Consider the following 16,135-nt stretch of genomic DNA (forward strand, 5'->3'; position numbering starts at 1 on the left):
ATTTTTACAAAGGTGTTAGGTGCCCTGTTAGCAGTGATCAGAGCTCAGGGGATCTCAATAGCACTGTATCTGGACAACATACTGGTGCAATCTCCTTCTCTGTCATTGGCAATCACACATACTCGCAAGCTTCTATTATTTCTCCAGAACCATGTTTGGAAGATCAATGTTTCCAAAAGCTTGTTATATACTGCTACATGGGTAACATTTTTAGGAATCATAATAGATTTAGTCTGTATGCATCTGTTCCTGGCAGAACCACGCAAGTTAAAACTCTAGACAGCATGTCTCTCCATTACTGTCTGTAGCTCAGTGCATGGAGGTAGTGGGTCTTATGGTAGCCGCTTTCAATGCGATTTCTTTTGCCCGCTTTCACTTACGTCTTTTTCAGCTATCAATGCTCAGTCAGTGGTCAAAGAATTATCTATATTTGGAGCAACAAATAGCTCTGGAATCATCCATCAGACAATCTCTGACTTGGTGGACACAAAGACCTTCTTTGAGCCTTGGGGCATCTTTTATTAGTCAGTCATGGGCCATTGTAACAACAGATGCCAGTCTGTTAGGCTGGGGGCAGTCTGGAATTCTCGAAGAGCACAAGGAATTTGGTCTCATTTAGAGGTAAGGTTACCAATAAACATTCTGTAACATCAAGCAATTCTTCAAGCTCTTTAGGCATGGTTTCTGTTGATGGAGGAGAAATGTATCCGTTTCTAGTTGGACAATATCACAGGGGTAGCCTATATTAATCTTCAAGGAGGCACCCACAGTCTACTGACAATGCAGGAAGTCTCTTAAATTCTGTCCTGGGCAGAGAGGAATCAGTGCTCACTATCAGCGATTCACATTCCGGGTGTGAACAATTGGGAAGCAGACTATCTCACTCGTCAATCAGTCCATCTATGAGAATTGTCTTTCCATCAGGATGTATTCAATAAACTGCTAATCAAATGGAGCCTACCAGACATAGATCTGAAGGCATCACACTTAAATGACAAACTTCCAAAGTAATGTGCAAGATCAAGAGTATTAAGGGCGCATATGATAGAAGCCTTGGTATGTCCATGGGAATTTCATCTAGCATACCTGTTTCCTCCATTTGTTCTTCTACCAAGAGTCATTGCTCGGATCAAACAGGAGTCAGCATCAGTAATATTAATTGCTCCAGCCTGGCCTCGCAAGACATGGTATGCAGACCTAGTACATCCCAATATTATACCTGACCATTAACTTTACATAATAACCAATCCTGGTGTAAATTATCCCCAGGGTTAATATGCTGATCACCCCAGTATTCTCTAGTTGATTTTAAAGTACCCATTTTAAGATACCTAATAAAGTTTAATTATTTTAATCAACTTGTGTTGATGTTAACCTTCTATGCCTGTGATACGTACAACATAAATGGTATTTGAGTGCTATTTGTGTATCTTTTTTGGAACTTTCTTTAGTTGTACAAGTATTAATGTTTGTTTATACACAGCACCTTAGAGCTACTCTTACACTTTACGAGGCCATTTGTGCATTACTATAAGCCCATCCCAGTTTATTACTATCAGTAGTGCCATCACTCCCGTCTCTCTCAAGACCTAGTACAGATGTCAACAACGCCTCCATGGCACCTTCCTCTGAGACAAGATCTGTTATCACAAGGTCCTCTTTTCCATAAGGATTGCAAATCTCTAAGTTTGACAGTGTGGAGGTTGAACGCCTATATATGAACTGTCAGTGAAATTATTTTCCAACCCTGTCCGTAACATAGACCATCAGCTTGGGTTTCAATCCCATATATTATGGAGGACAGTGGACAATCATCATTTTATGCAAGAAAACTAAATTTATGCTTACCTGATAAATCATTTTCTTTCGAAATGATGATGGTCCACATGCTCTGTCCGCTTTATGGGCGACTGTTCTAATGACACCTCTATAGACCCTGCTTTGCCTTTCCTACCTTTCCTATTCTCTTCTTGGCTATACATAAAACTAGAGAGAGATGGGAGGTGTCAGGGTTTTAAAACTCTTGTATGAATTCTTGACCTCCTCCTATTGGTGAGAAATGTATCCCATGTTATGGAGAACGGTGGACAATCAGCATTGCGAAAGAAAATAATTTATCAGGTAAGCATAAGTTTTTTAGTTTTTTTGTAGCATCCCTTAATATAGACATTCTTTCTTCACAATCTTTTGAGAAGACAAAAGTACTCATCGAGACTACTATCAACTGTTTTCAGTTTTACTATTCAAACCTTAGTTTTTCTCCTTTCGTTGAAACATCTAAAGAAAGTTTTGTCCCCACGTTTTACTGATTATACTATCTTCTCTTCCACATGAGCTTTAGCTTTCCTAATTAACTGCTTAGTCTTTTTTTTGTTGAAATCACCATATTTGCATATCATCTAACTGTGTGTCTGTAATTCTTATGAGCTGTTTTTTTTGTCTTTACAGCACGTGCTACTTCTTTGTAAAACCATATTGGTTACCTTGTTCTTTTACTTTTACAGACATGCCTAATACAGTGTTTGGTTGCATCTAAAATGGCACCCTTCAAAAAATCCCCACTGTTCTTGAGCCTCTGTTATAAGTTTGCCCTTTTAAATAGTTGTTTAGGTACTCTCCCATGTATGAAAAATCTGCCTTCCTAAAGTCTAAAACTTTTGTTTTAGTCTGGGTGGAGAGTGCCTGCACGTGAATACTAAACCAAACAGATTGATGATCACTGGTCTCTTAAGTTCTCACCTACAGAAACATCTGAAACAGTATAACTGTTTGTAAGTATAAAATCAAATATAACTTCTTTTTGAGTTGTTTCCTTAAAAGGACAGTTTAGTCAATATTAAACTTTCATTATTCAGATAGGGTATGTCATTTTAAACAACTTCCCAATTTACTTTTATCATCAAATTTGCTTCGTTCTCGTGGTATGCTTAGTTTAAAGCTAAACCTAGGTAGGCTCATATGCTAATTTCTAAGCCTTTTGAAGGCTGCTTCTTATCTGAATGCATTTGACAGTTTTTCACAGCTAGAAGGCGTTAGTTGATTTGTGTCATATAGATAACATTGTGCTCACGCCCGTGGAGTTATTTATGAGAGGGTACTGATTGGCTAAATTGCAAGTCTGTCAAAAGAACTGAGATAAGGGGGCAGTTTGCAGATGCTTAGATACAATTTAATCACAGAGGTAAAACATATAGTATATTAATATAACCGTGTTGGTTATGCAAAACTGGGGAATTGGTAATAAAGGGATTATCTATTTTTTTAAGCAATAAAAAATATCTGGAGTAGACTGTCCTTTAACTAATTGCTCAAGTGATTCCCCTTGCAAGAATTCAATAATATACCAGCTTATTGCTGATTAGCACAGGGAATCTTCCAGTCTGTGTCTGGCAAAGTAAAGTCCCCCATTACTATAACCTTACCCTTTAAAGTCATTCTGGTTATTTCTTCTATTATTGCACAATAAAATTAAAATTAAGTTACCTATCTTGTGGGATGTATACGTTGAATTAGTTATCTCTTGCAAGCAGTGAACTGCTATTTCTTCAGAGCCAGCCATCACACATCTAAGTTTGAAGTAATACTGCAATATTTGCTTATCATCTCAGCCCCTGTTTGTCAAGGTCTCCTACAGGAAGCAGTTAGTGAACTTGTTTATGAGGAAGCCAGGAGGACAACTAAAATCCACCAGCAAGAAAATCCACTTAGTATGACCCTGAATGCTTCCAGCAATACAACTTACAAAACATGATTTTTAATTTGAATTTTGTAAAAAAACAAAAAACAAACATACATACATAGTGTTAATGCTGAAATAAAAGTGACACATTAATATTAACTTCACTGATGGAAAAAATGTGACCATGGTCTATCGATCTTCTTTTATTTATTTTTTTTGCACTTTTTCCACCTGAACTGTATCTCTTTTAAGGACACTAAAGTCAATTTTTCTTTTTAGTGACACGATAAGTCCACGGATCATCTTAATTACTAATGGGATACTCACCTCCTGGTCAGCAGGAGGCGGCAAAGAGCACCACAGCAAAGCTGTTAAATATTACCTCCCTTCACTCCCAACCCAGTCATTCTCTTTGCCTGAAAGATTGATTCTTCAATCAAGAGTTTATTATTTTAAAAGTGGTGCAAGATTGTGCTGCTTTGTCCTGGGGTGTAGCCGTAGTCCATATCAGTCTCTTCAGTAGAGCAGTGGTGGCTTTAGAGCAATGGGAACTGGTGGGACATAATTCTCACTGCGCCTCCCATATTTTATGCTGCCCTAACTCCTAAAGCCTGAGTGACATTACTCAGTCTTTTATTTCTCCACAGGTCGATGTGAGGGAGAGGACCTCTCAAGCCTGGTGAGCTGCCTTGCTCTCAGGCAGAAGTACGAGGTAAGTGCTACTTTAATTTTTCTGGGGCAGACAAACAGACTCAGAAAGAAGTGAGCACGTTATTAAAAGCCTAATACACAACATAAAGGGCACAGGAAAAAAGGGGCACTTTATTGTTGGTGGGACACTGTAAACTCTCCTAGGCTGGAGAGGACTATGGATAGCATTAGATTGCAGGCACTGGGGCTGGAGAAACATTAAAATAAATGGCTCTGGTGGTTATATCTCCCGGCGGGTTAACTTTGCAAAATGACGACCGGGAGAATTTTTTCCTTCATGGCAACGCCCATGATGGGCGGATCATACTGAGTTGCGCGCCACTTTCATTGCGCCTCAGTCTTGGACACATTAGGATAAAAGTTTGTCAGTTTTTGCCTAGAAGCGCATGGTCCGTGCAAAGCATGCGTTTCTAGGACCGGACAATGACGGAATTCCTCTTCTGCAGAGTTCCGGATCATCTACTGAATATAGGGAAAGTTTAACTCCAGTTGCCAGTCAGGTAGGCACCTCAGCAAAGTAGCTGAGGTGTAGAGGTGTGATATTGCATTCAATTTGTAGATTGCTAATTTGAACAGGCTTCAGTAAAAAAGTTAGTTTAAATTTAAAGAGACAGTAACGTTTTTTCACTTTAAATTTTTTTATATAAATTTAAGATTTTTATTTGATATTTTGTCAATTGTGAACCAGTATGGACCAAGGGGCCTTGCAAGATGTTACTTGCTCCTTGTGTTTTGATTCCAATGTGGAACCACCAATCCCTTTCTGTTCCTTGTGTATTGAGAGGACTTTAAATTATAGGGGGAAAACAATTTCTGAGACAACTTTTTCTAAAGCGGATGTTGTCCAGGAGTCTGATGAGGTTCAAATATATGCCACAGCTTTCTCCTCAAGCGTCCCAAATTTTACCGCCCTCACATGCAGTGCCCTGTGTTTCCTCTCAAACTCCCGCTGGAGTTACGTTAAGGGACATCGCTTCTCTCATGTCTTCTACAATTTCAGATGCATTGTCTGCTTTTCCAATGTTGCAGGGAAAGCATAAGAGGAAAATCAGACATTTAGTAAGCGAGGTTTCTGATGCAGTTGTTGCAATTTCGGAGGTCCCCTCCCAGAAGCCTGAAGAGGAGGATACCGTAGTAGCATCTGAAGGTGAAATTTCAGATTCAGAAAGTGTAATTCCTCTTGCTGATACTGAGGTTGTATCTTTCAGGTTTAAGCTAGAACACCTCCGTCTGTTACTTAAAGGACCAGTAAACACAGCAGATTTGCATAATCAACAAATGCAAGATAACAAGACAATACAATAGAATTTACTCTGAATTTCAAATGAGTAGTAGATTCTTTTCTAACACATTTTAAAGTTATGTATATTTCCACTCCCCCTGTACCATGTGATAGCAATCAGCCAATCACACATGCTCAGTAGGAGCTGGTGACTCAAAAAAAGTGTAAATATAAAAGACTGTGCACATTTTTTAATGGAGTAAATTGGAAAGTTGTTTAAAATTACATGCTCTATCTGAATCATGAACATTTAATAAAGCCTGAGTGTCCCTTTAAGGAGGTTGTAGCTACTTTGGACGACAGTGACTCCACGATAGTTGTTGTTCCTAAGATGTCCAGTAAGCTGAACAAGTATTTTCCAGGTTCCTTCCTTGACAGAAGTGTTTCCGGTCCCAGACCAAGCTTCTTAGATCATTGCTAAGGAGTGGGAGAGGCCAGGTATACCTTTTTCTCCATCTTCTATATTTAAAAAGATATTTCCCATAGCCGACTCTATTAAGGAGGCTTGGCAAACAGTTCCCAAAGTGGAAGGAGCCATTTCCACCTTAGCTAAGAGAACTTCTATTCCCATAGAGGATAGTTGTGCCTTCAAAGACCCTATGGACAAGAAGTTAGAGGGTTTACTCAAAAAGATGTATGTGCACCAGGGCTTGCAATGGCAGCCAGCTGTGTGCATTGCTACCGTCACTAGTGCTCCCCTTACAAGGGGAAGACCTTGTTTGGACCTGGGCTGTCGGAAATGATCTCTGATATCACGGGAGGTAAAGGTCATCTTTTCCCTCAGGATAAGAGAAACAAACAAAAAGGATGACAGAGTAATTTTCGTTCCTTTCGAAATTTCAAGGGAAATCCTTCCTCTACTGCTTCCAAGCAGTAACAGTCTAAACCTGCATGGAGACCCAATCAGTCTTGGAATAAGGGAAAACAATCCAAAAAGCCTGCTATTGAATCAAAGACAGCATGAAGGACAGGCCCCCGATCCGGGACCGGATCTTGTAGGGGCAGACTTTCCTTCTTCGCTCAGGCTTGGGTTCGAGATGTTCAGGATCCCTGGGCGATAGAAATAGTGTCCCAGGGATACAAATCGGAGTTCAAAAGTTTTCCTCCCAGAGGCAGATTTTTGCTTTCAAGATTATCTGCAGACCAGACAAAAAGAGAGGCGTTCTTACACTGCGTAGGAGACCTCTCCGACCTGGGAGTGATTGTTCCAGTTGCAATACAGGAACAGGGTCTGGGTTTTTATTCCAATCTGTTTGTGGTTCCCAAAAAACAGGGAACCTTCAGACCAATTTTAGATCTCAAGAGTCTAAACAAATTTCTCAGAGTACCGTCTTCCAAAATGGAAACTATTCGTTCCATTCTTTCTTTGATCCAAGAGGGTCAATTTATGACAACAGTGGATTTATAGGACACGTACCTGCATCTTCCCATTCACAAGAATCATCACAAGTTCCTAAGGTTTGCCTTTCTAGACAAACTCTTCCAGTTTGTGGCTCTTCCTTTCGGTCTTGCCACAGCTCCCAGAATTTTCACAAAGGCTCTGGGACCGCTGTTGGTGGTGGTTCGGTCACGGGGCATTGCAGTGGCACCCTATCTGGACGACATCCTAGTCTAGGCGCCATCCTTACAAGCAAGATCCCACATGGACATGGTGTTATCCTTCCTGAGATCTTACGAGTGGAAGGTAAATTTGGGAAAGAGTTCCTTAGTCCCAAATACAAGGGTAACTTTCTTGGGAATCATAATAGATTCCCTATCTATGAAGATTTTTCTGACAGAAGTCAGGAAATCAAAGATAATCAATACTTGTCTAGTCCTTCAGTCCACTCCATTGGCCGTCAGTGGCTCAGTGCATGGAGGTAATCGGGCTGATGGTGGCGGCAATGGATATCATTCCGTTTGCTCGGTTCCACCTCAGACCTCTGCAGTTAAGTATGCTCAGGCAATGGAACGGAGATTATGCGGATTTGTCTCCTCAAATACTACTGGAGCAGGAGCCAAGGGATTCACTTCAATGGTGGTTGTCTCTGGATCATCTCTCCCAGGGAACCTTCTTTCACAGACCATCTTGGGTGATTGTGACAACAGACGCCAGCCTTCTAGGGTGGGGAGCAGTCTGGGGCTCCCTAAAGGCTCAGGGAGTTTGGACTCAGTCAGAGTCTGTTCTTCCTATAAACATTCTGGAGCTGAGAACGATCTTCAATGCTCTTCTGGCCTGGCCCCAGTTAGCCTCGGTCCAGTGTATCAGGTTCCAGTCGGACAACATAACATCAGTGGCTTACATCAATCATCAGGGAGGAACGAGGAGTTCCTTAGCGATGACAGAGGTAACCATTCTTGCTGCCTGTCGTCGATCCACATACAAGGGGTGGACAACTGGGAGGCGGACTTCCTGAGCAGGCAGACCTTTCATCTGGGGGAGTGGGAGCTCCATCCGGAAGTGTTCTCCAGCCTTATTCTCAAGTGGGGTCAACCGGAATTAGATCTCATGGCATCTCGACAGAATGCCAAGCTCCTGAGATACGGGTCGAGGTCCAGGGACCCCCAGGCGGAACTGATAGATACTCTGGCGGTTCCTTGTACCTTCAGTCTAGCATACCTATTTCCTCCGTTTGCTCTTCTTCCTCAGGTCATTGCTCGAATCAAGCAGGAGAGGGTATCAGTGATCCGCATTGCTCCAGCTTGGCCTCGCAGGATTTGGTATGCAGATCTGGTGGACATATCATCTCTTCCACCTTGGAGACTTCCGTTGAGGAAGGACCTTCTAATTCAAGGGCCCTTCCTTCACCCAAATCTAGTTTCTCGGAAGCTGACTGCTTGGAGATTGAACGCTTAATTTTATCCAAGCAGGGCTTTTCTGACTCGGTCATTTAGACCATGATTCAGACTCGTAAGCCTGTAACTAGAAAGATTTACCATAAGATATGGCGTAAATATCTTTATTGGTGTGAATCCAAGGGCTACTCATGGAGTAGAGTTGGGATTCCTAGAATTTTATCCTTTCTCCAAGAGGATTTGGAGAAAGGATTATCGACAAGTTCCCTAAAGGGTCAAATCTCTTCCTTATCTATTTTGTTACACAAACGTCTGGCAGATGTTCCAGATGTACAATAATTTTGTCAGGCCTTGGTCAGGATCAGACCTGTGTTCAAACCAGTTACTCCTCCATGGAGTTTGAATTTAGTTCTTAAGGTTCTTCAGTAAGTAGAAAACAACAGTGATACCCTTGTATCACTCTGATGTACAGATATAAAGTTCCAAAATATAACACCAATAAGAACCGCTGGAGCAATCTTCCTTATTAAGTAGACAGTCTGTAACAAATGTTTCAAAATACGTGTCACGGTGGACACACTGTAACAAGATTTTCAAAGTAATAAGATTTTCAAAGTAATCTTTCACCAGAGGGCTTTATAAACAGCAAGTAGTCCACGTTATCGCCTTTTGTGTTCTCCTTTTTAGTTTTTCAGTGTTCCTAGAGTTAGGTTTTTTTCACAGTACCTTTGTATAATGTATGCTTCCTTTCTCCGTGGGTCTCTTTCTTCCGTCGGCGTTCCGTACGGCTCCTCTCGCTGTCCCAATACTAACCGATACTAACCGAGGTTTATTATTTAAGATGAAAAAGGCTCTGATGCCAATACGTAGTGATGTCGCGAACCTAAAAATTTGGGTTCGCGAACGGCGGACACGAACTTCCGCAAAAGTTTGCGAACCGCCATAGACTTCAATAGGCAGGCGAATTTTAAAACCCACAGGGACTCTTTCTGGCCACAATAGTGATGGAAAAGTTGTTTCAAGGGCACTAACACCTGGACTGTGGCATGCCGGAGGAGGATCCATGGCAAAACTCCCATGGAAAATTACATAGTTGATGCAGAGTCTGGTTTTAATCCATAAAGGGCATAAATCACCTAACATTCCTAAATTGTTTGGAATAACGTGCTTTAAAACATCAGGTATGATGTTGTATCGATCAGGTAGTGTAAGGGTTACGCCCGCTTCACAGTACGCAGTGTAGGTGATATACCTGCCCTGACCATGCTTTGCAGACCAGGTATCAGTGGTCAGATGGACCCTTGCCCCAACACTGTGTGCCAGACATGCCATTATAGCAGACTTATATGGCTTTGGCGTTGCTTTTTGGTAATTAGAAGGCTGCTAAATGCCACTGCGCACCACACGTGTTTTATGCCCAGCAGTGAAGGGGTTAATTAGGGAGCATGTAGGCAGCTTGTAGAGTTAATTTTAGCTTAAGTGTAGTGTAGTAGACAACCCAAAGTATTGATCTAGGCCCATTTTGGTATATTTCATGCCACCATTTCACCGCCAAATGCGATCAAATTTAAAAAAAACTTAAATTTTTTCGCAATTTTAGGTTTCTCACTGAAATTATTTACAAACAGCTTGTGCAATTATGGCACAAATGGTTGTAAATGCTTCTCTGGGATCCCCTTTGTTCAGAAATAGCAGACATATATGACTTTGGCGTTGCTTTCTGGTAATTAGAAGGCCGCTAAATGCTGCTGCGCATCACACGTGTATTATGGCTAGCAGTGAAGGGGTTAATTGGGTAGTTTGTAGGGAGCTTGCAGGGTTAATTTTAGCTTTAGTGTAGAGATCAGCCTCCCACCTGACACATCAGACCCCCTGATCCCTCCCAAACAGCTCCCTTCCCTCCCCCACCCCACAATTGTCCCCGCCATCTTAAGTACTGGCAGAAAGTCTGCCAGTACTAAAATAAAAGGTTTTTTTAAAAAAATTATTTTATTTTTTTTAGCATATTTACATATGCTGTGGTGTAGCATCCCCCCTTAGCCCCCAACCTCCCTGATCCCCCCCAAAACAGCTCTCTAACCCTCCCCATCTGCCTTATTGGCGGCCATCTTGGGTACTGGCAGCTGTCTGCTATTATTTCACAGTCAAAAAAGTGTTGTTTTTTTTAAATGTACACTACTGTTACACCAGATATGAGTGGTGGCACTAGGCAAGTGGGCACAGTATACGCTGTGAGCCTGACACACACGCTGGCAGGCAGGCAGGCAACTGCAATTAGATTACACAGGAAAAAAGAAAAAAAAGCAGACTGATGTTCTAGCCCTAAAAAGGGCTTTTTGGGGTGCTGTCCTTACAGCAGAGATCAGATGAGTCCTTCAGGACTGTAGTGGACACTGAATACACTAGTCTAGCTATCGATTTCCCTATTAAATCAGCAGCAGCTACACTGTCCCTCCTCTCACTAAGAATGCAGCTTCCGAATGAATCTAAAATGGATGCTGTCCAGGAGGTGGGAGGGAGGGTCTGCTGCTGATTGGCTGTAATGTGTCTTCTGACTGTAAGGTACAGGGTCAAAGTTTGCTCAATGATGACGAATAGGGGGTGGATCGAACATCGCATATGTTCGCAGGGAACTATTCGCCGGTGAACTATTCACGACATCACTACCGATACGCGTTGATCTGGCCCCACAGCTTATAATACTGATTCAGGCACCCAGGACCGCTGCATCTAACCTGAGGTTTGAAATAATAAACCTCGGTTAGTGTTGGGACAGCGAGAGGAGCCGTACACAGTAAGATTCGGATAATAGTGCGCGCACTTATCTAAAACAAAGACTTGCTATCATTGGTTAAAGGAATCCATGTGACCCTATAGTCACTCTAACGGAACGCCGACGGAAGAAAGAGACCCACGGAGAAAGGAAGCATACATTATACAAAGGTACTGTGAAAAAAACCTAACTCTAGGAACACTGAAAAACTAAAAAGGAGAACACAAAAGGCGATAACGTGGACTACTTGCTGTTTATAAAGCCCTCTGGTGAAAGATTACTTTGAAAATCTTATTACTTTGAAAATCTTGTTACAGTGTGTCCACCGTGACACGTATTTTGAAACATTTGTTACAGACTGTCTACTTAATAAGGAAGATTGCTCCAGCGGTTCTTATTGGTGTTATATTTTGGAACTTTATATCTGTACATCAGAGTGATACAAGGGTATCACTGTTGTTTTCTACTTACTGCACTATTCATTTTTACTGTTTAGCTGTTATCTTTCAATTGCTGCTAGGATTTGGGATTACATTTTTCATATTAAATGTTTCTCTTGTAAGGTGTATCCAGTCCACGGATCATCCATTACTTGTGGGATATTGTCATTCCCAACAGGAAGTTGCAAGAGGACACCCACAGCAGAGCTGTCATATAGCTCCTCCCCTAACTGCCATACCCAGTCATTCTCTTGCAACTCTCAACACGCATGGAGGTAGTAAGAGAGAGTGGTAAAAAATAGTTTATTTCTCCAACATAGGTGTGTCCGGTCCACGGCGTCATCCTTACTTGTGGGATATTCTCCTCCCCAACAGGAAATGGCAAAGAGCCCAGCAAAGCTGGTCACATGATCCCTCCTAGGCTCCGCCTTCCCCAGTCATTCTCTTTGCCGTTGTACAGGCAACATCTCCACGGAGATGGCTTAGAGTTTTTTGGTGTTTAACTGTAGTTTTTATTATTCAATCAAGAGTTTGTTATTTTAAAATAGTATGCAAGAGTTTGTTGCGGCTGCAGGGCTACAAACCTACTAAGTCCTCAAGTAAAGATGGGGGACAGTACAAAGGTGAATAAAAGTAAAAAGGCTTTATTCAAAAAACACTTAAAAGCAAAAAAGAGCCATAGCTCTAACAAACGCTTACACTGACAATAAAGGGGTAACAGTGCAGCACAGCAGACATGTTTCGTGTGTCTTAGCACACTTGTTCACTGCTATGTTATTGCTGCCACTGCTACTCCTATTTAAAGGAACAACACTCTTCAATTAAAAACAAAAAAGTTAACCCCTTAATGTCATATTAGTTTTGAAATATACCGTATTATTGTCAGGCTGAGAGGGCACAATAGAGGGAACAATAGAGGGAACACTGATTGCAGATATATTAACATAAAGATGACAGTGATGATTAGGAAAGTTACCTAAACATAAACCTAAGTGAAAATATGTTTGTTTATAAAGCCTATATATATATAAATATGGTCCCTTGTTTTCCCCTTTTTTTACTGTTAATATTACCAATGTATTACAAAATTTGAAGAAGGAAAAGGAATTAAAGTTATATTGGCTATTCAAACACTGATATTTATATAATTATTCTTTGGTTGTTAATAGTGTAAACCTCTATGTAATGTGATGCAGTTAGGTGTTCAATTAACTATTTTGTTTTATTTACATCCCTGATATTTGTTATTAGGCAGACAAATACATGTCAGCACACAAAGAGAGTTTTTAAATAAATTTTAAAGGTAATTAAATGAAAAAATTAAATAAAGAAATTAGATAAAAAAATTAACATCACTCTCTTTGTTAATGCCATGTGGATGTCTTGTGTTCAGTAGAAAGATCCATTGGGCTTCCTTATAGTCCAGCCTTTGGATCCTATCACCACCCCTTTTATGTGGTGGTACATGGTCAATTGCCTGTATGAACATAAGGGCAGCATTACCGGAATGTTCAGACTTGAAGTGTCTTGCTACTGGGGTAAATATGTCTGGGTCTTCAATGTCCCTAATGTGTTCCTGGGCTCTGTCCCTAACAAGGCGTTTGGTTTTCCCGACATATTGTATATTGCACCCCCTACAGGTCAATAAATAGATGACATGATTCGATTTACAGTTTAGATTATATCTAATGTTATATGTACGGTTTGTTGTTGTGGAAGTAAAGTTCATTCCTTCCACTACATGACTGCAGGTTTTGCACTTTTGTGCCCTGCACTTGAAAAAACCAAATCTTTGTGGGAGCCAAGTACGAGTGTTTACACTTGCTAAGTCAGATGGTGCTATTATGTTGCCAATTGTCTTACTTTTTCTTGCCACATATCTACACCCCTCTACTGCTATATGTTCTAAGCTTGTGTCTGTTGCAAGAATTGGTAAAGATTGTTTAATAATATCACAAATTTTGTGATATTCCAAACTATAAGGAGTACTGAACACTATTTTACTCTCCCTTTGTTTATTTTGTTTGTTGAAACTTTGTTTATTAGTTTTACGCTTATATATCAAAAGATTTTCCCTGGGAATTTTTTCCACATCTTCCTTAGTTTTTTTCAGCAATGGCAGTGGATAGTTTCTTTGCAAGAGCCTGTCTTCTAATATTTGGCATTGTTTTTCAAAGGTTTGTCTGTCTGAGCAAAGTCTCTTGGTCCTAATATACTGTCCCTTAGGAATTCCTTTTTTAACATGTTGTGGGTGACTAGATTTGTAATTTAGTATAGTATTACCTCCTGTGGGTTTTCTATATACTGAAGTGTTAACAGTTTGTTGTGCTGTATCCACTGTGATGTCTACATCTAGAAACTCTATATGATCAAGACTAACATGTGAAGTAAATTTGAGGTTCATATTGTTAATGTTAATGTTGCTAACAAAATCTCTTGCAAGTTCCACATCTCTTTTTTGCTTTTAAGTGTTTTTTGAATAAAGCCTTTTTACTTTTATTCACCTTTGTACTGTCCCCCATCTTTACTTGAGGACTTAGTAGGTTTGTAGCCCTGCAGCCGCAACAAACTCTTGCATACTGTGAATCACTATTGCGCCTTTGACAGAGGCGTGACGGCTGGGCTCCCTACTTCCGGAACCAACAGTGCTAGCTGCATGGAGGAGTAGTACGGATACTACACACAGACACGCCGAAGTGACGCTGCTCAGAAACGGACCATAACCCCCGCAGGAACGGTAAGCGCCACACTAGTGTACTTTCTATTTTAAAATAGTGCTGGTATGTACTATTTACTCTGAAATAGAAAAGAGATGAAGATTTCTGTTTGTAAGAGGAAAATGATTTTAGCAACCGTTACTAAAATCGATGGCTGTTTCCACACAGGACTGTTGAGAGGAATTAACTTCAGTTGGGGGAAACAGGGAGCAGACTTTTGCTGCTTGAGGTATGACACATTTCTAACAAGACGATGTAATGCTGGAAGCTGTCATTTTCCCTATGGGATCCGGTAAGCCATTTTTATTACATAAAGAGAAAAAAGGGCTTCACAAGGGCTTTTAAGACTGTAGACATTTTCTGGGCTAAAACGATTTATATATAAGCATATTTTATACTCCATAGCCTTGAGGAATTATTTTAATCTTGGGAACTATGTAAAATAACCGGCAGGCACTGTATTGGACACCTTATTCTCTAGGGGCTTTCCCTAATCATAGGCAGAGTCTCATTTTCGCGCCTCTATTGCGCACTTGTTTTTGGGAAGCATGACATGCAGATGCATGTGTGAGGAGCTCTGATACATAGAAAAGACTTTCTGAAGGCGTCATTTGGTATCGTATTCCCCTTTGGGCTTGGTTGGGTCTCAGCAAAGCAGATACCAGGGACTGTAAAAGGGTTAAATATAAAAACGGCTCCAGTTCCGTTATTTTAAGGGTTAAAGCTTCCAAATTTGGTGTGCAATACTTTTAAGGCTTTAAGACACTGTGGTGAAATTTTGGTGAATTTTGAACAATTCCTTCATACTTTTTCACATATGCAGTAATAAAGTGTGTTCAGTTTAAAATTTAAAGTGACAGTAACGGTTTTATTTTAAAACGTTTTTTGTACTTTGTTATCAAGTTTATGCCTGTTTAACATGTCTGAACTACCAGATAGACTGTGTTCTGTATGTGGGGAAGCCAAGGTTCCTTCTCATTTAAATAGATGTGATTTATGTGACACAAAATTTAGAGAAAATGATGCCCAAGATGATTCCTCAAGTGAGGGGAGTAAGCATGGTACTGCATCATCCCCTCCTTCGTCTACACCAGTCTTGCCCACACAGGAGGCCCCTAGTACATCTAGTGCGCCAATACTCCTTACTATGCAACAATTAACGGCTGTAATGGATAATTCTATCAAAAACATTTTAGCCAAAATGCCCACTTATCAGCAAAAGCGCGACTGCTCTGTTTTAGAAAATACTGAAGAGCATGAGGACGCTGATGATATTGGTTCTGAAGTGCCCCTACACCAGTCTGAGGGGGCCAGGGAGGTTTTGTCTGAGGGAGAAATTTCAGATTCAGGGAAAATTTCTCAACAAGCTGAACCTGATGTGATTACATTTAAATTTAAATTGGAACATCTCCGCGCTCTGCTTAAGGAGGTGTTATCTACTCTGGATGATTGTGAGAATTTGGTCATTCCAGAGAAATTATGTAAAATGGACAAGTTCCTAGAGGTCCCGGGGCCCCCGAAGCTTTTCCTATACCCAAGCGGGTGGCGGACATTGTAAATAAAGAATGGGAAAGGCCCGGTATACCTTTCGTCCCTCCCCCCATATTTAAGAAATTGTTTCCTATGGTCGACCCCAGAAAGGACTTATGGCAGACAGTCCCCAAGGTCGAGGGGGCGGTTTCTACTCTAAACAAACGCACCACTATACCCATAGAAGATAGTTGTGCTTTCAAAGATCCTATGGATAAAAAATTAGAG

General features: G+C 40.8%; 1 protein-coding gene across 2 annotated transcripts in view; it reads left to right on the forward strand.

Annotated features, from left to right (window-relative positions):
• COASY (Coenzyme A synthase) overlaps positions 1-16,135 on the forward strand; it is a 115,620-nt gene that overhangs the window by 42,740 nt on the left and 56,745 nt on the right. The gene's annotated exons all lie outside the window — the stretch shown is intronic.

Source organism: Bombina bombina, chromosome 1 (assembly GCF_027579735.1).
Source record: "Bombina bombina isolate aBomBom1 chromosome 1, aBomBom1.pri, whole genome shotgun sequence".
Taxonomy (NCBI): Eukaryota; Metazoa; Chordata; class Amphibia; order Anura; family Bombinatoridae; genus Bombina; species Bombina bombina.